This window comes from Dermacentor andersoni, chromosome 5, assembly GCF_023375885.2.
Source record: "Dermacentor andersoni chromosome 5, qqDerAnde1_hic_scaffold, whole genome shotgun sequence".
Classification (NCBI taxonomy): Eukaryota; Metazoa; Arthropoda; class Arachnida; order Ixodida; family Ixodidae; genus Dermacentor; species Dermacentor andersoni.
Window position 1 is genome coordinate 180,597,733 of NC_092818.1, and position 23,377 is coordinate 180,621,109.

Below are 23,377 nucleotides of genomic sequence, written 5' to 3' on the forward strand. Positions count from 1 at the left end.
TTTTTTCACATTTTTACTACGACTTTATCATGTTTATTGTTTGACATTGTGCCCTTCCTGCAATAATCCCGTGTAGGATTGGCAGTATGTTCCAAATAAATAAAATAAATAATCGTAACTATTTGTTTCGGTGCTAGCATTGCCAGTGTTCTAAGGGAGTAACGACGTAAATGGGCGAAGGCAGATATGTGAGCACCACTGGTACGTATACGTTAAGGGACAGAACATAGTACAGATCCGTGGTGAGCACCCCGAGTCTGCATGTATATTGAATGTGGTGCTGAACCGCTGCGTTTTCGTGCTTCTGCTTCCCAGACAAGCCATTGAGAGATGCTTTGGCTCGCAAAATCCCAGTCTCTTCGTTGCTGTCGCGGGCAAACACACACACACGTTAAAGCGTAGATTTTATGGAAGTCGATAAAAGCAGCTTTTGCAGCGTCACGCCAACAGTGGAGATTATTAACCTCAATTTGATAAAATCTACGAAGGACATGACGTCTCGCTGTGATGCGTCTTATGCAAAAATCTCGAAAGCTTTTGTGCCTTTCTAGAGGAGAAAATAAAAAGCTGTCACAGATTTACGTAGAGAGAGATATTTAATGAAAGGAATAGATTTCTGCCAGCGTGTGTTTTCTGTTGCTGACTTGTATACACTGCTTGTCTATTGGTACTGCTTGTCTATTCGGGCGCATATCTAGTGGCACATGTCCATTCTGAGTGATTGGTGAAGTATGGGCACATACATGCCCAGTAGAAAAGGCATACACAGTGGCCCAAGTTGTTCTCCACTCAGAAAGAAGCAGCGCCTATAGCACTTGTAAAGTAGGTATAAGAGGCTTTGTTTGGTTTCTTGTTGTTTTTTTTTTTTTAAATTCATTTGTGTACAGAGCGATTCGCAACGTAGCAGAACAAGTGCGCATCGATGAAACGCAGACTAAACACAGTGGGTCGAGTTCACCGAGCGCAGGGTCACGTTGCTGGGCCGGCATTTGGAGGCCCGGGAGAGGAAAAACCACAAAGGCGACAACTTCAAGGGGAGCTGGCTTGCGAAGGCTTCCTGTATAATGGCATGCTTCCTCCTAGTTTATTTTATTCCTCCACGGTGAGCGCGCTGAATGTTCTGCAAGCGTGATCTCTGACATCCTTGGTCGCCACTATACACAAAGCGCAGGAGCCCCGAGTCAGAAAGGGCAGGTAGACGTGAGGAAGAGTTTCCCATAAATAGGGTTCAGCGTTTTCGGTTGAAACTGATAAATAAAAGAAAACTGTTAAAGTACGTATAATTACGTTTCGAAATTCGGTTTTAATTTTTAACCGAAAAGGGTCAGCGGAAACAAATTCACCAGAGAGCTAAGACGGCCCGATAGGAGAGCGCGCAGATGCTGTAGCCTATAGATGCGCTATGATGCAAGGAGCATCGTGAGGTCAATGTCACGCGTCACCCTACATAGCAGTATTTATTGGGTTCTTATTTGCGTCTGTTTTGCAGGGAATAGGTGGGAGGTACACAGATTGTGAGGAAGTCCTGTTCCGGGTCTTGAAGCCTTCGAGCTGCAGCCACCAAGGTGGATGAACTGGGCAAGTTCCTTAATCATAACATGGAGTGCTATCTACCTATGACCACTTTCGAAGCTTTCTTTGCTTCTTCCACCCAATTTGCGGGTGCTGCTGTCTTGCTGAGTAAACACAAGCTACCCACTACCGGCGGCAAGGATTAAGAAGTCGGCAACAGAAGTAGCCGAGAATACGGCCAAAGCTTGCATTGAGTGTGGAACAGATGGTAGCCTTAAAGAAGCGTCGAGTGCAACAATAACGTATTCGTTATGCTACTAAGCCGGAGTCAAAACACGAATGTTTTCTGGCTCGTGAGCGCGAGGCGGAACGACGACTCTTGGCGGCCATGTACAACGAGGACAACGACGAGCTCCTTGCACACAAACGTGAGGCGAAGCGGCGACGGGTGGCGACGTTGAGAGAACAGCGCGTCTTGTTTGTAGGTGCGAACAGGTACTTGGACGAGCAGTACACGTCCGGGACGAATTTGATTCGATGAGCGGCGTCTGAGATAGAATATGCATGGTTCAAATCCGATGCGTCGTCGACGTTCAAAGCGCCACAGGTATACAGGGAGTGAGCTCTCCCCCGGGAAAGATGTGTCAAGCCAACACCTCCTAGAGGGTGTTGGTCAAGCTCCATGGTGTGCCCCAGGTGTGAGGGATCGGTGAACAGAGACAGCTAGCATGGCTTCGACTCCCGCGAAATAATGGCGAAATTGCCACGCCAGTGAGTCGGCGTGACAATTTACAAGAACGAGACTGAAACGCACCTCGGCTGTCCGCCCCGTGAAATTGTTGCTATACCACTCACTAAAAGGTCCAGAAAGGGTGGAGAGGAGGACCTGTTCCCCCTTCCCCTCAAGATACGCTGGTCGATAGTATTGATATTACAAGGACCTTGATAGTACTGAGATCGACGCGAGCCATTGAAAAAGGCCGCTGAAAACTGAGCGGGTAAATAACATTCCGCAAGAAAAGCTATTTTCGAACGTAAATAGAATTTGACAGCAGTGCACCATATCCTAATGGTCGGGGACTCCAGTCCAAGAAGGCTTCGCGGACATTGATGTCTCTCTTCTCAGTTCCTTTTTACAGCGAAGCTCCATGCGGCTAGCCGATTCGTCTGTCCGTCCGTCCGTCTGTCTGTCGGTCACCTGTACGCCGAAAACACCTCCGGTGCAACCCCATGTGCATGCGCGAAAAAACAAAGATAGAGAAAGAGAGGCGCGCGATTAGCCACCACCGCCTAAATAGCACAAGGCCTGTTTACTCCGATCCATGTTGTAATGCTAGCTGGCTCGAAATTTCCATTGACAAGGCTGGCGTGATGAAAGTGGTGACGTCAGAATCGCTATTGCTTACTATATATAGGGAGCATCCACATTAGGTCTACGGCAGTGGGGCCAAGTAACATGACGTCATGGTTCGGAGTGAAAAGGCCTTGTTCTATCCAGGTGGTGTTGGATTAGCTGCGCCAGTAGTGACGTCGTCAAGGTCGTTGCTTTCCGTCGCTGCCGAGCGCGCGCATCAGTTTCCCCTCGGCTTCGAAACGAGTAGGACACGAGCCATACGTACTACTTTGAAGCAGGCAGCTTTCGATCAGCAACGCCATCAACAGAACCTGGAACGAACTTGTCTACGCCGTGCCGATGCTGCAGCCCGGGCACAAGAACAGGCTCGTGCAGCCGAGCTCGAGCAACAACTGCGTACCGAGGAGCTGGCAGCCTACCAAGCCGTCGTTTTATGAACCACCGGGATTAACCCAGTGATAAACACTGGGGCAGCACGTTTCAGCTTCGCTGGTTAACCATCAGTACGGAGTGCTTGGGCGGTGATTTTTTTTTCTTTCCTTATTCCATGCTTATTTGTATCGCCCTGTAATTTCACATAATTGGCCACTGTTGCGCCTGCGCAGTAACGCAACTGTAGCAATCTGCAACCGGCCAGTATTCGAGCCTGGTCCGCGGCAGCTTCATGCATCGACCAGATACAGCGACTCTGAAAGAATCGGTCTACACTCAGCCGCACGAAATAGCAAGCTGAAGGCACAGGATAACCCTACAGTACCGGAAGTTGTGTAGCGGTATAGACTCGACACATGAGGGACCTCCTAGAAGTGGTCACTAAACCGTGTCGTTTGAGATCTGTTTTGATTGATACAGGCTTTAGTGGACCATTCAGTGTTGCTCAGATGTACAGATAACTTCTAATATACTCGATAGCTAAGCGGCTACGGTGACCGCTGGTAATCTGAACCTGCCTGCCCGGCACACTCATTTGCTCAATAAATGTGTTCCAAGTTTACTCCACCGTATGCAGAAAACGCCTAACTCTTACCACTGTATTCGTAGTATATATAACTCGTACCTGCGCTTTCGTGCAGCTATGCAGATAAAACAATGAACTATCTCATTTCCGTCCATCAGATTGCGAGTTTTGCCCCAGCTTGCCACGATTAATTGAGGCGACAACGGTGTGCTGTGTGATGACAAAAAAATAGAGGTCGGCGTAATGATTGCTTGCGGCGATAAAGCGCTCCTTCTACAGCCATTCGAAGCCATTCACCACCACCTACAGCCATTCGAAGGCGATGCTCAAGTTTTAAAGGCGTTTCAGACTCCCGTTAAGCGAATATGGACATTAAATTAAACACAGGATAAGAAGACAGGAGGATTAAAAACCGTGGTCAACAAGAGCAACGTAGCATACGCAAAGCCTATAAGAAGGGTCAGCAGTGATAGGCTGTGAGAGTTTCCTTGGCCATATGCCTCGAGCCATACAGAACAGCGAAACAAAGGTAATCCTTGGCTTAGCCAAATGACTCGCGAAGAAAGCCGATCAGTGCCAGTATTCTTTCGGATCGCGTTCTATGTAAGATGTCACTGTCGTGTATCGTGACAACGCTTTCGGAAGAACAGTGTCGCAAACGCTTCAGTATAAGGCTCGTGGCATGGAAGTTTCATCGCGGCGATCTACCATTGCCTGATACCATTCGATCCATTTGATTACGCAACACAATGTTATCTTCCGTTTTCAGCGCTTCGCAAATTGGGTAGAACTGCGACTGTTACATAAAAAAAATGCAAGACGGAATCTGCTGCATGCAATTTCTATTATATTGTATTACAAAAGTAGTTTTAGACAAAACAATTATGCAGATCCGACCCACCTATTGAAATCTATGTAAATCGAACTAAAGGCTATAAAACTGCTCATCTGCAACGCGCGCTTCGCAGCATATTGATGACGTGCCTGCACGGCCAAGATGTGGAAACCTCCACCACTCAATCCATGCGATCATCGCGACAGCGGTTTACACTGTCTCCGGAATCAGTCCACTTAGTCCTGCCCGTCTCTGGGATCAGCGAACACCTCCTTAGATATAACTGAAGGCCTCTGCTTGGCTTTCCGTATGACGTCACACGCGTTATTTTTTATAGTCCACCGGCAGTAGGCGACGAGCCGCCGGCTTGGGAACACGTCTTTTTGTGATCGTGGCATGTCGTGCCTGCAGTGTGCTACCTCGGCGTGTGATGAGTGCGCGCGCGATATTGCAGTCTCTGTGTGGTCGTGTTACTGATTTGCGAACATGAGAGACGTACCACTTAAGCGTTGTGTGCAGAGGTGCCGCGCAAACTACCCTATCGAGCCGGTGTTTTTCTACTTCCCGAAGGACGAAAGCCGCCGTCGTAAGTTGTTATGGGCTATACCGGGGAAGCAATACGAAGCGAACAGCTCTACGGAGGTAGGTGAAATTATTTCTATTAACTCTTCAACAGATAAAGCGCCAATTACAGTGAAAAAGAAAAAGATAGAGATCATGCTGCTGTGCGCGTAGCGCACCCTGGCCAGCTTTTCTCGAAGGCGTTTCTCTCGGCAGTTTCTGTAATAATAATTATAATAAAGAGCGGCGTTTGTCCTTGCTTCATCTTTCTGGCCATTGCATGACAGCAGCATTCCGAAAGACGCTTATACCGAGAAATGTGCCCTCTCTTGTTGAGCTTCGAAAGTGGTGTTGCTGCTCAGTCATTCTTGTGCCCACAACGTAAAAAGCACAATTTTCGCCATTTCCCTGCAGCGTAATTCACACAAACGAAAGAATTGTTCACAATTGACTCGAACTCATGTGTTGCAGTGTAGTGCAAGCCACGTTTTCTTGAAAGAAATCGGCGTGACTGCAGCATAGATGCCGATGAAACGCCCGACTAATAATTTTGCTTTCTCAGGTGTCTGTGCTGGGCGTTTCAAGAAGTTCATCAGGCGCAAGATGCCTTCGAGTCGTTTCTTGCTGCAATGCGCTGGCTCCCCCGTAATAAATGAAACGCCTACCTTTAATTTTTGCTGGCCGACAAGGGACACTAAATCCTTTATATTCTTTTGCGTTTGTTAGCGCAGTTGCACTCGGATGTAAGTACATGCGGCCACGATTAGTTAGATTTACAGCAACCCCTGTTCAATTTATACCGAGTGTTAGTCTGGTCTATTCAACGCGTCTTCGCATCGGAGCCGTGACTGTGTACGTAGAAAAGAAAACTTAACAGCAGGCAAAAAGAGCACGATCGCTCACGGCTCAAGGAAGATACCCACCGCAGAATGTCGCTAACTGCTAGAAGCGTCAAACTGTAATAGTGACGTCACAGTCGGAGCAAGCAGGCTTTGTTATACGTAGGAGGTGTTGTATCAACCAAGTTTAGAAAAGCCGTCTGGGGTCCTCTTTGCTTAACAAACGTTCGAAACAACATCAAACAAACTATCGCACTGTAGGGCCGGCCCGCCTTGTACACGTTTGTATGAAGGCTCCCTAACCGCTGCCGCACAGCAAGCGCCTGGAAGTAGTGGCAAGCTGTGTTGTGGTGGCTTCTACTGATATCGAGATTCGTGTTCCGCGTGGCATGACCACGTGTTACGCGCGCATGGCCCGGCGGTGTCCGGGTCAGGCAATGATCGAACATAGTTCCTTCAAATCCCTTCACTGGTGTCGCGCCGCGCGCAATCACTCCACACTTCTCAGATTTCACGCACTACGAGTAAAGAGCGGGAAAACAGTTGCGCAGCACGTAGCGGGCTGAAAACGGCTGATAAGGATGTTTTAGGACGCAATGACAGCGTTCCCGCATAAGAAGTCGTGTCCTAGATTTGAAAAAAAGAGAGTTGTTTATTGTCGTGTCGTAACCTATACGTCCCTCATGTCGCGCTCACTCCGTGGCCGTTCCCTGTTATACCTATATATAGACAACCACAGCGACGGGTGGTGTAGTCGCAGCGCGCATTATGCGGCGCTATCGAGCGGCCAGTCGCGTGGCAATTTTTCGTGTATTCGCGGGCTTCTTTCATGCTTGGAAAAACACTTGCATGTAGTAGGTGCTGAGCAACAGAAAGCTGTATCGGGAGTTTTGCATGTTGCTCTACAATTTTTTCATTGACACTTTTCGTCGAACTATAATATTTGAGAAGACGAATAATTAAGACTAAGTTTGCAATTAAGTGGAATGCACAAAATAGCCTGAGTATCTCCAGGCGACCGCAAACAACATTACCTTGGTGCTGTTGAGCTACTGTACATGGCATTTGCATATATTTAAAGTTTGGCTCAAGTTACGTGGGAAACCCTATATGATATTTCGCGACAAACTTAGTTGAGAGGCTGAACGAGGTGGCAAGGGAGGAAGAGCCACACTAAGAGTCAAGAAAAAAAGCTGTACGAAGTGTACGGTCGCCATCACGACGCGATTTCTGTTGGCATCGAGGATCGGTCGAAAAAGAGCGGGGGAGCTTGTGGCACTCTTGAGCACGGCGAGCATCGGCGGAGAGCGTCGCACACCCAGAGTCGTTGCGTCGATGTTGAAGAATGTATTTGAACTCAGTGAAGCTCAGTGATATTGATGGGATTCGGTCTGAGTGAGCCGGCTCATGAGGGAGTTCGCCGTCGTGTGGCATGCAAAGCATCCGCTTTCATTTCCATTAATTTATCGTTTCTTTATTTCATTTATTAAGCACAAGTAATTTCCCCTATGTTGTCCTTGGTGTCAGTGTTTGTTGGCTTCTTATGATATGACTAATAACAATCGGGTTCCTCGGTCAACCCCTTTTGTTCTCGTTTATATATATATATATATATATATATATATATATATATATATATATATATATATATATATATATATATATATATATATATATATATATATATATATATATATATATAGTGATTCGGAGAAAGGAAAAAAAGATGCTATTTTCTGCTACCCGTGAGGGGGCACAGCCGGCTCAACATCAGGAGGAGGGGGGAGAACATATAGGTAAGGAGGGGAAGAAAATAGATTGTGGGAAGGGTCGGCTGCAGCAACATGTCATAGCAGGACACCGCAAGGAGTAGGTGGCCGGGCGGATCGGCCACAAGGCGGCAAGTCCGGCCGCAACAGCAAACTCGAGGAAGGCTTGCAGTGCTGCGACCGGGAATACGCGGGGGAAAAGATCTGCTACGGTGTTGGCTGAAAGGCCGAGGCGGCGGTACGCGGCTGTCATCTCCAGAGGCCAGTCCTGGACAGTGGCACAGGACGTGTTCCAGGGTTTCAGGGGAGCCGCATCTCCTACAGTATACTGGCTTAATGCGGCGGTGTATCGCGCTCGCAAGGGAGGAAGGTTGGGAGTGTACGCACCGTCTTGTCACACACGCAAGGGGAGGGGGGGGGGAGGGCTAACGGGCAGACGTGCGCGCGCTAGGAGGTGGGCGGAGGGGGGCGTGAAGGAGGCAGGTTATAGTTCGCATATCATCTTCTACTCCTGCTGCGGACAGTGGCTTACGAACTATTTTTCTGTGTGTGTGTGTGGGGGGGGGGGGGGGGGGTGGGCAAGCCATCTTTATCTCTCTCTCTCTCTCGATATATATATATATATATATATATATATATATATGACAAAGATGACTTTCCAATCAGCAAACCCTCTCTCTCTCTCTGTATGCTAATTGGAAAGTCATCTTTGCAGTACGTGCCGCCTGGGATCGCTCTGCCACCGCTACAATGTCGGCATTGCCGCCAAGCCAACTACAGAAGCTGCATTACTGTAAACTTGTATATAATTTTCCCTTTGACTTCTACAGTACATGTTCGTTTTTCGTGTGCTATACCACAAAGGCTGAGACGGTGGGCTGCTACCAAGGAGAGCGGAGCGGACCGGCGCAGCGCGGGCGGGAGGGGGGTAAGGTAGATGCCGCTTTAGCGGCCGCAGACCAATAAACAATCACACGTTATTTTATCTAATGTATTAGTTATACGTTGATTTATTGCGAAGTATTTATTGCAAGTTATACAGAAGTTCATGATCATGGCTGGGCGGGCCCAGGTGGCGTGTACTGTAAAGATCGCCTCCCTTGAGGTATTTGCTTATTGTCATTGCCATAAGTCTGAGGCTGAAAATGCGTCAGTGAAAGTTATCTTTGTCATCTAATGGTTGTTGCCAATATTTTTTAAGCGTGTCACTCTAGTGAGACAAAAAAATGTCACCGAAATTCTCGCTGTATTTGTGAAGTGGATTTTAAGAACGTAAGTGTCTTGAAACACTCTAATATAAGCTAACGTGAAGTAAACCACTTACATAATTTTCATGTTCGTCTAATGTCCGTGCAGCTGCAGGAAAACAGTGAATTTACCAGGAGGGTATAGAGGGCTTTAGCTTTACAAATTTATTGACTAATAGGGTGGGCGAATATTCCAAGTTTAGATTACGAATATAGTTGGTGTGTAATATTTCATTCATATTCCAAAACGAACTATTCTGCATTTTCGAACATCAAAACTAACCAAATATTTCGCAACAAGCAACTGTTAAAATCAGGTTAGTGTCCTATATCTGCTGAACGAAGTATCGCAAATTATAAGTATCAGAATTATAATTATCAAGCAATGCAGAAACAAGATCGGTTATGCAAGCTTTGTTTTCGGTTTTGCGGTATAAGTGTGGCGCTGGTTAACACTCCTCGGTTTAGATCGTGTACGCATACATAAATACCTAAGCATACATAGGCGCGGGAACTGCCGTCGCCGTAGCACAATTGGTAGTGCAACGCGCGCGTAATGTGGAGATTGTGAATTCGGCTCTCGCCGTTAGCAAGCTGTTTTAAAACCCATTTCCTTTTACCTTCTCATTTTTGCAATTCAATTAAAAATTACACTTAATTTCCCCTATGCTCTCTTTTTCTTCGTTATCTATTGGTTTCATATGAACCTAACGAATGTGTGCGAGTGTTCTTACAGAAACGATGCCCTTATACAAAACTAGGCCCCTCGGTTCCCCTTCTTTTCGTCTAATACATGACAATTTTTTCTTCTGGCCTGCTAATTAGTCTTTCTTTTATAGTCATGTAGTAGTTTTATCTTTTACGTTGCTACCAGTAATTCTTTTCTTGTAATAGCCTCTTTATTTTGTCTAGGGCAGACAAATACCTCATTAGCTTTTCTTTTTCCATTTCCATAGCTTCCAATATTTTTTCAAATATTTATTTTCGTTTCTGGAAAGTTGGTCATACAGCAGCCTGTCATTCTTAGCAAGTTTGTTTGTCACCAGGCTCTGAAGGTGTCAAGCGGGTATTCGTGCAGTTCTTTTCATGACGGTTGTGGTGATATTGCGTTTAAAGTGATTCTCATTCTCCGTGATAGTTGACTGTCTATTCAGTACAAGGGTGTTCCTAAATATACCGAAATAAATATCCCAGCTGCAAATATGTGCTTCTGCGTTTGTCTATTCCATACTTGCTATTCGTATTCGATTCTTATTCCAAAAAGTCTATATTCGATTGCCTACCTCTAATATTTACATAATGAATTATGACAGCTTAAGTTTTTCAATACCTTCAGATTGGAAGGCTAAAAATACAGCAATATTCAAAAGAACGCAAGCAACGTAGTATTCCTAGCATGAAATGCACTCAGTGTACATATTATCCCCAATTTTTTTGTGCTTCTCGATGTTCGTGATAGCAGAAATAGAATATGCGGAACGTGCTTGGCCGCATGTGTTTAACACGGCGGCGACAATTACCCGAGCTTTGTACAGGTGAAATACCACATTTTCGCCCTTGACCTGTACCTTGAAGCCGCCGTGAAATACTGATTGGCCCGGAAGCCGTGACAAACCGGACCGATTCGTTCAGTCGCGCGTGAACGAATTCAGCCGTTACGATATTTACGCCTTTTTTACGGAGTCGATGTCTTATTCACTTGTTCTGTTCTAAATTTGAACACAAAAATTATTCCATTTAGTTTTGGTAAATTAGCTCTCTGGCCTATGTGACTGGACTTTGTTCTCTTCTTTTTATGATTTGGAGTTGACTTTTCGTTTTAATGTGTTTAAGTTAATTATATTTTTAAATCTCCGTGTGAAAAACAGTAGCCGGCGCCAACTAGAGGCGACTACATCTCTTAAGTACCATATAATAAAAAAAAATTCTCTGGCACGCTTATGCAAGTCTACCAGTTGAATGGATTTAATGACATTGCTGAACCGGCAGCGTTTTGTAAATAATAAAGTTCAATTTTGTGAGCACAATGTGGAGACTATGATAACCACTTTGCTGCGAAGCACAATCGCAATGGGTGCTACTGAGTGCTGTGGATTTCTGACCCTATGACGTGGTTTCTTTTCATTTTCTTACATAGATTATTTTATATTGTTTCCGTTATGAGAAAAGGAGTAGCCGTCACCATTATAAGGTGACTACGTCTCTTTATTTTATTTTCATTTCAGTAAAAAAAAAAAGGTTACGAATGTGAAGGCGACCGTTGGGTCATCATGGTCACGAGCCTATGCGTCGTAGAGCGAGTTTCGGCCACTTGCCTGTACCTTTTGAATATTAAACCGCATTCTAAAAGGCCATTTTTCAAGCAACCTCGCTAACTTATATAAGTCGTTAAAGTATCGACAACTGTTCATTCAAATAACTAAAAAAGTCGCTGATTGCTAAATAGAAAATTTTCCGGCAAACAGACACAAAAATCACTAAATCTAGCAAGAATATCGCTAAAATGGCAACACTGATTAAGTGCCGGTAAATTATAAGAAACAAATCTGATTTTGTGTTTTCAAAGATGGTGTAGGTTAGGCGGCCCCAACAAACACGCATGCAAGGGTTGGTAGATTAAACTTGTTCAGACTGCACAGCGACAGCTGTCTCAGCAATGCAGGCTTGCAAAGCACGTCCCGCAGGCGTCTAGAACCGCAAAGTGCAGCAATCCTTAACCGCTTAGCGCTGCCGGCCGAGCATAATTTGCCACAGCACGTGTGTGGGCGCACGCTTCGTGAAGACTCACAATCTGCAGGACTTCATTAAAGTTTTACCATACCATACCATACCATACCATACCATACCATACCATGTGGGCGCAATTCTGAGAGAAAGCTTGGCGTCAGCTGTTTCGTTGGATTTGTCAGCGCGCAGCCAACAGTGCCCGTTTTCGCGTGTGTGTGTGGGGGGGGGGGGGCATGCCTTCCCCCCTCACCGGTAGTTACGCCTATGACAAGCTTGGTGTCACGCACGCACATGCAAATATAAACACATATGTCACTCGATGACCCTGAGCACTCGCTGTCACAACCCTGGCGTGATGAACAACGCCGGCAGCGAGGATCGAACGCTTCGTGCTGCCTCTAGTTTCACCGCGTGAACCCCTTTGACGGCCGAATAAATGAAAGCGTTCTTGAAGGGAATCTCAATTGAACTATTGAGGTTCCTAGAATGACGGACAAGTAGTCCGAATCAATGCCTATATCAAGTATAGAAAGACTACTGCAGACGTGTAGAGGTGGAGAAGTTTACCAGCTGGAACCGAGTAATACCATGTGTGCTATATACATACTGGTGATGAGTGCCATGAAGAATGCGGCTGGGACTCCGTGTGCAGCTGATGGAGAGGCCAGACCCCATTATCAGGGCTTCTATAGCTGCTTTCTGTAGACTCGAGCGACCTTGGTCGGGACTCCAGCTAGGCATCGTGTTCCCATCCTTCAAAAGTAGGCGGGGGGTTGCAAAGTGCCCCCCTCCCTGCTCCTCGGTAGATGTGCCTATGGCTGCGGCGGCTGAGCGCGGCCGCGCGTCCTACTTTGGGGGCAATCTGCGCTGAGTTCGAAGGCTAGCCGACCTAAGATAGCTGAGGGCTTTGCGAGCGCTGTGTTTTCGCGCGTCATGTTCGCGCTGAAGCCGGAGGCAGCATGAAGGGAAGTTCTCTCACCGTTGCTGCCACTTTTCATCACGCAAGCGTTCTGACAGCGAGTGTCCACGGTCATCGAGTGAGATGTGTTCGTGTCTTCCTGTGTGCGCGTGGCAATGTGCTTGTTAAATTAGTTCGTCAGCAAATGTTCACAGCACTTTGTGAAGCTGATAAAACCAATAAATATACTTCGTATAGCTGTCTAATAATTTGCTATCGCAATCAGTGCTTCGCCTGTCGGGCGAAACTGTTACATTTAAATAATAATTAATTATTTGATTAATTAATTTGGCATTCCATAATTGTCGTGATGCCGAAGACGAAAGGCGACATCAACGGTCACCTGGCTATGCCTCCAACATCACGATATACCTTCGCCACACGACGGCATTAGAGAAAAAAAATTGAATATAATAGTAAAATGTCAGCCAACAGTTTGTAAACAGCATTCAATGATCTCTAATAACAAGGCAATAGCAACAACAACAAGAAAAGTCGCAGTTTCGCCCGAAGGCGCAACATTGGCAAAGTATTGGACACAAGGCTCGTATAGTTTATCGGCCGTATAAATTGCAGTAAACATTCGCTTACTAATTAAATTAACAAGCACGGTGTCATATGCCTACGGGGTTACACGAAGAGATCTCGTGCTATGACCGCGAGCACTCGCTGTCACAACGCTGGCGTGATGAAGAGCGGCAGCAGCATTGGCGGCAGCAGCGGCCAGCGAATTCACCTTCGTGCTTCCTCTGACTTCAAGATGTTGCACGCACGAGAAGATGCACGTATCAAGCCACCATTCTTATCGGCTCACCTTCGCACGCTTTTGCTCGCACCAGCGGCACACGGCGGGCGGACGCGATCTTATCACAGTTTAGCTTCATACTTAACCTCACGGCGACGGCAACGACGAGGACGTAAATTCGCCAGGAATGTCTATTAAACACGGTATAAACCCATAGAACAGAGGAAACTGAATGAATGAAAATTAATATGTATGTATGTATGTATGTATGTATGTATGTATGTATGTGTGTATGTGTGTATGTGTGTATGTATGTATGTATGTATGTATGTATGTATGTATGTATGTATGTATGTATGTATGTATGTATGTATGTATGTATGTAACACTGCTTTAATATCAAGAAAGAAAATGCTTTTCGACTGGCTTCTTAAGTTGGAAGATTGTGTCATTAGGTTTAGTTCTTGCGGATGAGTACTTAAGATATGAGTAATTTGCCATTTTAGTTACTGCTGACTCTATTTTTTCGTTTCGTAAAGGTCGAATGTTTGAATTCATAGTTCCAAACAATGTTAGTACAACTGACTAGAAATAATTGACAGTCAGCGGTGTAGTCACCTTGGGAAGCCCGTGGCTATATATTTTACAAATGCTGTCTGGATACGGTCTAATTAGAAATAAAACGAAACGTGTTCATGAATGATAAGTCATGAATGAAACGAACAGCTCTTACTTTGCATAAGTTAAGCGTTATTCATATTGATTTGGTATGTCACTCTCCTAACAAGATACGCAGAAGTGCAGTCTGGAATTTATGAAAGAAAAAGCTGACGTTTTGTTTGTTGAGGTAATAAGGCCCGATATCTATTAAGCCTACCAATTGATTTCGCCTGTGTTGCTTATCACAAACTCTACATGCGGTGTCCATCATAAATTTAGTGGAATTGCACTCCTAGGAACTTGTATTGTGACACGCTCTAAAACTTGAGACTGAGGTGTGTGTGAAGCGAATGAAATAACCGGTTTTTAAGGCGAAAGCCTTAGGTGTCTGTTGGTGACCTTGGCGAAACTGCGCCGTGACGAAAAATGGCTGAAGCCGTAACGAGTAAAAACCCGTCAAAAATGCTTGGATTGACGTGGCATTTCTCAGGAAGGTACCGGTAAACAAAATAATTAGTGGCTTTGAAAAGAAACTTTGGTGCAGTTCGGTCTGGGTGGGAATCGATCTAACCCGGGCTTCCGGGGTGCGAGACGAGCCCGCTTCTCTGAAGCCGCGGCTGCTCCACTGTTCTGGCTCACAAAAGGTGTGCCCTAGTGCGTGCCTGATTGCACACGTCACGTCGCAGCCATCTCTCTGACTAGTGCGTGCGTCACTGGGCGGCGCACGTGAAACGGTGCGAAGGAGGTGGCGCCACCTGACGAGTATACAAAATGAGCGCGTTGATGACATTCCGAGGTCTACCACGGCCGGACTCGAGAGGCAGTGGTACAGTGGCTAGAAACTATTCTAGCCACTGTAGCAGCGGCGCGTGGTCTACAAGAACGCGCGCCGCTGCCGCTCGAGTCCGGCCGTGGGTCTACAAACGGTATTGGGGGCGAGCTCCACCACTGGAAAAGCTGGCGCCACCGTCGGCGTGACGTAGCATGAGGGATCACATGAACACAGTGGCTGCGTCGGCTGCTTCGGAAGCGCCGAAGCGAACTGAAAACGAAATATTAAAGTCCCACCTGCGCTGTGGTTCTGATTAATTGATGAGGTTTTCCCGCCTTAGGTATCTGCTAGAACCGGCAAACAGCCATCGGCTCGAACTCGGGCATGCAGCAAGCACAGACGCGAGGAAGACTTCTGCTACGACCTCGGGACTGCGATGTTCGGTAAGGGCAGAAAACGCGCACTGAGACTCTCGCCCGCTGCCGGCTAATGTCATGACACTTTATTTGGTCTACGAACTTGCTGAGGCTAGATTCTGGCAAGTTCACTGGAATGGAAAGGGAGTGGTAAGAAGCACATTAGAAAAGGACATGTCACATGGTCATGTTTGTGTTATGAATTAATGTGCTGGATTACGAAAAAGAAGCAGAGGGAAATCGCACGCTGAGAAGACCGATAAACACACAGTGCGACGCAACTTGAGAAATAATATTGAAACGTCCAAGAATTTACAAGACAAAGAAAAGATTGAATCGTCGCGACGGCACATCACAGTCGCCGTAGGCGTCGAAGACTCTATAACGAAATTATTTTTGGACAGTTCTGATAGCGTCCACGCAACAATGATTGCTTGTGTACTCTCAAATGCTCGTATTCTGCGGCCTAAAGCTCACGGCACGGTACGAAAACGCGCCCGCAGCGAAAGCAAAACATTGTGCGCGGTCATACATGCAGACGCATGGTCTGTTGCTGCGAACCCGTGCAATCGCTGCGTTGAGGCTTCATTCTGATATGCTATATTCGTTTATACAGACAGCCTACGATAGGAACATATTTCACATAGTTTACTCTCAGCGTTTGTCTGCCTTTCACGCAAGAAGCCGGTTCGAGAGACTCCATCGCGGCGACTGCGCGCAGTGGTGCTCACCGAATATATTCGGTAAAGAGATAGCGTCTGTAAACGATTCTATGCTTTCAGTTTGCCCAAGATTATTATTTTGTCAGTAAAAAACTTCCCTCGTTTTGAGAGTACTTACAGAAATGTCCAGGAGGGCTGCCGCGTGGTGTTTTTATTGAGCGCCGTAAGCCAAACCTATGAGGATCGCGCCGCGCATACTACGCAAGGGAGGCGCTTCCGACAGATGGTGACTCCGTAAGTCCTCGCCCCCAATAATGCTTTCGCATTCCCACACGTAAGCAGTCTTAAGTGCCTGCCGAATTTTAAGTTTAGTAAATGCTATTGCGCCAGGTGTTGTTCCCACGCGCTCTCTGCGCGTTGACGTCACAGTCGGAGCGGATATGGCGGTGGTTGTCGGCGGCGAGCGATGGAGGAGCGCGCGGGCACGCCACTGCGGAGGAAGCGCGTGCCGGAGGTTGCCTTAGTGCCACACGTGTACTTCCCATTGCGGCTTGTTATGTCTTGCAAGAAGTACATCCCCGATTGTATTACTTCAAATATTACCAAATGTGCAGCAGACTTTCGCCTTCTTGTGTTACAAGAGTGTAACACCTGCGGAACCTTTAATAGCATGGGAAATTATGCATTTAGTTTTCTGGACATTTGTACTTAGATGATTGACGCTTAACAATTCTGTTAAATACTGCAGCCACGGGTTTGCCGAAGCTATGATGTGAGGTTAACGAGGAGGGCAAAATAAAACACCTGTGTCATCTGCATAGGTGACTATATCAATGGTCTGGGAGAACAAATACGATAGCATTCACATAAAGAAGAAATAAAATAGGTCCTAAAATAGGCCCTAAACGCATTTAATGGGCTGTAAATCGGACTTCACATCATTAATGAGAACAAACTGACTTCAGCTTGACAAATATCCGTGAATCAGGCCAAGTGGCGTTTTCTTTATTCCATACCGTGGTTACTTAGCAAAGAGAAGCTTATGTTTTATAGAATTTTATAGATGAAGGCCTATAGGCCTTCGTCCTGCAGCTGACCTAGATTGAATGATCATGATAATGGCATTGATGATTCAGCAATAATCTCGCACTCTACGTAGGTATACTTTGAACTGTTTTAGCTCGTACTGTAGTCCGTTGCTGACAGATTTGATTAACGGGGCTTAACGTCCCTATGGAACATCTCGGCTAATACAGAGAAACGCCGGATGAAGTTTGACCACCATGGTCTCCTTTAATGCGTGCCTAAATTGCACATGGGTGCATTTGCATCCCGCCCCTACTGTAATGCGACCGCCACCGCCTGGTTATCAGACCAGCGACCTCGTGTTTTTGAGTAGACTGTAGGCTCGTGCGAATATTCGATATTTTCGAATATAAGATCGAATATTGCGCTTTTCGATAGGCGCTATGACTCCAACTTCAGAATTCGATTCTTTAGACTTACGCGAGCACAAAGACAGGACGTCGAACGAAGAAACACCGCATGCGCATGTGTGTCCCTTCTTCGTTCGACCTCCTGTCTTTGTGCGCGCGTCTCTGAAGAATCATGTACAACCAACTCGCCCAAGGCGTAACGCTTCAGAATTCGAAGTTATAGAAATATTCGAAACGAACGAATATATGCGTATTTTTCCATGCATAATTAAGCCGCACTCGCAATTACAACACCCTGAAAAAAGAAAAAAAGAAAACACATCTGCGCGTATAACCCACGGAAATAACCGCATACAACGCCGAAATCTTTGTAAAAACAATCTCTTTTCGCGGACGCATGAATCGCTCACGTTTTATCTTCGGCCAGCTGATCTGTTTCCCACCTCTTCGGCGACGCTGATGGCGGAGAACTTTGCCCTAAAGGTGGGTTCACTGCAGCTCGAGTCATGCTGCCGTGAAGCCACACTTTAAGTCGAAATTCACATACTCGCGGCACTCAACCGTAACTTTGGTGGCTGACACCCGGCAAAACAGCGCTGGTTAGGCCTAACAGCCAAGGCAGGCGTGGATGTGGAAGGCAAACTGTCGCGAGAAGTTATCGAAACTTCTGTCGAATTAACACACACCCGAATTCCACGACAGGGCGTACGTACATACGGTAGATTGATAACAAGGTTATCCTGCGCATCCCTTATCGACTCTTGCTCAGTCTGCGTAATAATCCCACTGCTCAAACGCTCTTTGCAGCAATTATTTATTTATTTATTTATTTATTTATTTCCAATACTATTAGCCCTTGCGGGCTGTTACAGCGGTGGGGGAAAAGAATTTTCGACAAACACGTAACACCAGTTCCGCAATAAACAAAATGCATTCAGCAAACACATGACAGTTTACGCTCAAATGATTCAGTTGTGTGCGTTTCAATAAATACATCTGCGTCAAGTTTGTTCCAATCGACTATAGTTTTCACAAGAAAGGAAAATTTGAAGGCATCAGCGCGCGGCACATAGGGCATTACAGCATGAGTGTGACCTGTACGTGGGGACACTCGTCCAGGGGACGCAAGTATAGTCTGGAGTCCAAATTGAATTTATTGTTATACAGTTGGTACAAGAATTTCAACTTGGCTATTTTTCTGCGCGTTGCGAGTTCGGGCAAACCGGCATGAGATAATAACGAAGTTACAGACTGCGTCCTTTGATAAGCATTAAAGACAAACCGTGCGGCTAGTCTTTGAATTCGTTCCAGTTTATTTATCAAGCCCACTTGGTGCAGATCCCAGACCATACATGCGTATTCCAGTGTGGGCCGTACAATTGTTTTGTACGCCTTGAGCTTTATCTCCGGTGTAGCATCTTTCAACTTTCGCCTTAACAGACCGAGTTTGCGTTGAGCAGAACCACAAATGTTTTCAATGTGTGCGTTCCAATTCAAATTGTGCATGACTGTGACCCCAAGATACTTAAGCTTAATCTATGTGTGCACGTCATGAAAGGGAGCGGTCATATGTAACACCAAGATACTTGACAGCATCTACTTGTGGAATGATATCGAGCTGGTACGACAGAGGTATTTGTACTGGGTCCTTCAGAGGAAATACGAGCAATGAGCACTTGTTCACGTTTAGAGACAGACGAATGGCATTTAGCCAGTATTCTAGAACATATAACACACACGTTGCATACATAGAACTGTAAGAATCTCAGCGCTGACGCCCGTTGTTGCAAATGGGTCGCAAGCCCCAAGGGTAGCGTTGGCCTGGCGGCCTGGGGCACAACTGGAAGCATCCGAAGGTCCCGGCAAAGCATGAGTCGACTGGTAACAGAACAACTTGTTTATTCTAACATCGCAAAAGAGCGGGCGGTCAGGTCGACCGAAGTGGAGAGACGGGAGAGCACGTAACTCAACGGAAGAAATCGGAGCCTCTCTCTTGGCGTCCGGGGGCAGCTGCTCTTATACTTTCGCAGTTGAGGGCAAGAAGGAAGGCCTCGTGACGACGCCACGTGACGGCGGGCACGGACACGCTGAGAGACATGTTGAGACGAGTGTAGTGACGCATCCGCCAACCCGGCGCCTGTCAGACCTCCTCGCTTCACACTTGGGGAGCTCCTCTCCCCGGCTGCTGCGCTTTGACAAGCGTGGCACACACACACACACGCACACACGAAGACACGTGGCACCGAAACACGCCTGGACGCGCTTGGCGGGGAGGCGTATCGGCGGCGCTGAACGGGCCAAAATGTCCGCCGCTTTGAACGAAGCCCCGGCGTCCGTTGCATCCGCGCCGGCTATACCGCGCGTCGTAGGCGAAACGTAACAGAACATAGAACATTCGCACACAAGAACATTCACACACATTACGAAAACCTTTGCAAGTTTTCGTAAAGTGTGTGAATGTCCTTTGCCGATGAGAAGAATCCTATGTCATCCGCATACACGTAAGTATACATGTTCTCTTAGGATGGGATGGAGCTAAGCAAAACAATAAATACTGGAGCTAGCACTTCCCCCTGTGAAACTCCTTTTGCCTGCTTATGTGTACTCGATTAAAAACCATTCTGAAAGCAATAAAATTATCTGCCACCCTAAAATTGCGTGATTCATGCTTGTAAATATTTTTAGCCTCATTACTATGACATTGATCATCCTCGTCTTCCTTATTTGTCCGAATCATGGGTTGGCACAGACTTCTTCTAAAGCAAAGGAGGCATGATGACTAATAAAAGAAGCCGACGAAGAAGTACTTTATTTCTGTAATGTACAGGAAATCGCAGTATACGATAAACGCCAAGGCATGACGAAAGTCTTATATACCGCGAGAATATAAGCAGTTTGCAATTCAAACCAATAAGTTTCGGGTGCGGCCATAGGCGGAGAGTTTTTATTTTCCCGGTGGCGGCTTTCCCAGCTTTCCGAACGCCATATATATATATATCTTGCACTTGAAACTTCGTGTGACCTCGAGGAATTGAGCGCTGAGGTGACGGCGTTATATGAGTATATACAAGAACTCATAGTAGGAGACAGTTCAATTTCACAGCCTGAGTCCTCTCGGTGGTGTAATCTTCCTTCGTGTAATTGTCGCATACTTGGCTATCACTAATACTGTCTGTTTCGTCTTTCCGGTGAAACTGCAGCCTCTCTCTCTCTTTTCCGAGTATAATTCTGAGTATAAGCGCTACTGCGCATAAGTGCTGTTGATTCTGATTTCGAGTGAATCCGGCTTGGCCTCATTTCGGTCACTGAGTGAATTATACTGTTTTCCCCCAATTATCATGCACCAAGACTTCAAAAAAGAAGAGCAGTTCCGTTATTCGAAGAACACCTAGTGCAAGCACAGTACAGTGGAACAGCCGCCAATAATTTTTTTCGTTATTGAGATTTAATTCAGTAATTGCAATTAAGTATCTAACTGGAGCAGTATTGTCCTAAATTTCAAAGTGTCAATGAGGCATTTGTAGGCACACCAAAATGACATCTAAATGCGGTGTTTTCAGCGACGTACTAATTGCGTACAATTTTTTCTGACTGGCAAAGAAACCTCATGAAATATGAAAAATACCACGGGTCTGCACTGACACCCGTATCATAAAGCAGCGCCCTCAAATAAGCTGACCTAAAGAAACTGCATTGCCTTTCGCAAACCCGAAGAGACGGCGCATCACCTTGATAATGGTACGGAAGGAGCACCAACAGCACGTTTCGCGGCTTTGCAGCGATTCCTTCCTCTCATTTCTACGTCGCACTTATCATCCGTCTCTCAAGGCCGACTGATCACATTCATAACAAAAGCCCCTTGATAACGCGGCCGATCAAGCGCCACTCTGACCACGCACGAAATGCGAAAAGTAATGGAATAGGCATAGAATGTATTAAAATCTGGGCGTTGCTCGCACCGCATTGAGAGAGTGCGCGCAAAGCTATATTTCGTGCCAGAAACTTGCTTCGGACCAAAGTCAAATTAAAGTAACCGTTTTATTTTTCATGAAACTGTATACGTGCTGCAAAAAGAGGTTCGTGTCAAAAAATAAAAGCGAAATAAACAGACCGGGAAGCAACTAACTTGTAGAGAAAAGGCAAAACTGATGCGTTCAAGAAAGCAAATATACCACTTATATGTGAGCTTATTTGGCAATCAGGATGTCTGCAGAAAGAAAAAAGAAAAACAAAACAAAAAGACCATCAGATTTCAGTGCGCCGTTATTATCTATAAATTCGTAAGCTCCGTTAAACACCAGCCTAGAGGATGCGTTCGAATAGATCTTATTTCGCAGCTACGCAGTACTGTGTCCGTTTTAGCCCATCTTCAGTGGCTTTCTTGATGACCGACGTCGGAATTCTACGGAAGACATCCGTTATCCTTGCCTTGAACTAATCTGACGTCCGTCTCGATCATGTAAGCACGATCTTCCACATAACCGCAAAGAAAGAAATCGAACGGAGAGAGGTCAGGTGACCTATCCAGCCAATTTACAGGCCCGTGCCTTCCAATCTATTGCGCATGAAAAGTCGCATCGAGCCAATTTCGTGCTCGGCTGCTGCTGTGTGCTGGCGCCCATCTCGCTGATTCCACAGAAGTGGAACACGCGACAGTGGGACTTCGCTGAGAAACTCATCCGCCACTCCTTCAAGGATCTCGTTCACGTTACGCTGTCCAGTCAGTGTGTGATCGAAGAATATGGGACCGATTATAGCACCGGCGTAAATTCCGAACCACACATTGAGCAATCACTGGTACTGGTGCCAATTGCCCTTTGCCCAGTGTGCATTGTAGTCCCTCCAATCGTGTGCATTATGCTATTACCTAGGCGTTTCTGCGGAAATTGGCTTCATCTGTGCACATGATGTTGCTCAAGAAGTCCGGTGACTCATCGGCTTTTGTGAGGACCCAATTCGAGAAATCTAGACGATTTTACAGGTCCCTATCTCCAGGTCCCTGAACAGCATTGGCGCTGTTCAGGTAGTACGAGTGAAAGGTCGTCATTTAGAATCTTCCAAACTAATGACTTGTAAATTGGTACCTGGGCGGCCACGTCCCTGCACGCTAGCATAAGGGTTTGAGGCCATGAATGCTAGAACATCCGTACGTAGGCAAGGACTCAAAGATGGAGTCCTCCGCTGCTGTTTCTCGAAGCTGCCGGTTTGTCTCAGGTTTTCATAATTTCTGATGATAGTCGATGCGTTTGGTCTACCGCCAGACTTCCATGACTGGTATATATATTTACGGCCTTCCTCTTGTTGCCATTTGCAGATCCCGAGGCAGGGATCATGTTTACCTTCTGCTCATTACAGAAAGACATGGCGACTGGGCCGAAACAAAATGCACCTTTAAACCTTTGCACTGACGTTGTAAATTCGCTTTTGTGGGGATAGATTTTTTGAAAAAAAAAAAAGAACATCCGTGCACTTTATCTACGCTAAGACAACAGCACCACAGCTTGTTTCCAACTGGCACCAAACGCGACGTGTTACTTTGGCCGGAGTGCGGTAGATAAGGCACCAGCTTGATCACGATGTTTTCCTTTATTTCCTTTATTTCGTCCTGGATAACTCGGAGGGAGCTTGATCGAGGGGGCTGCCTTATGATGCGGGTGGGAGCGCAGTCACGGGGTATTTTTCATATTTCGCAGGGATTATTTATCAGTCGGAAAAAAAATATTGCGCAATTAGTACGTCGCTGAAAATACCGCAGTTAGATGTCCCCTGGTTGTGCCTTCAAATGCCCCATTGACACTTTGATAATTAAGATAGCACGTCTCGTTAATTAGAACACCCTGTATATATTTATGACCTTTGCATGTTAATGACGAGGTTTCCATCCCTAATAGATGTTGTAAATTATTAGAAATGTTTTTTTTTTTCA

General features: G+C 46.1%; 1 long non-coding RNA gene across 1 annotated transcript in view; it reads left to right on the top strand.

Annotated features, from left to right (window-relative positions):
- The first annotated feature begins 5,032 nt into the window (after window positions 1-5,032).
- Window positions 5,033-23,377, top strand: part of LOC129385166 (uncharacterized) — a 67,200-nt gene continuing 48,855 nt past the window's right edge. Inside the window, exon 1 of the long non-coding RNA XR_008612760.1 lies at window positions 5,033-5,301. This is a non-coding gene — a long non-coding RNA (uncharacterized lncRNA). The remainder of the gene's footprint in view (window positions 5,302-23,377) is intronic.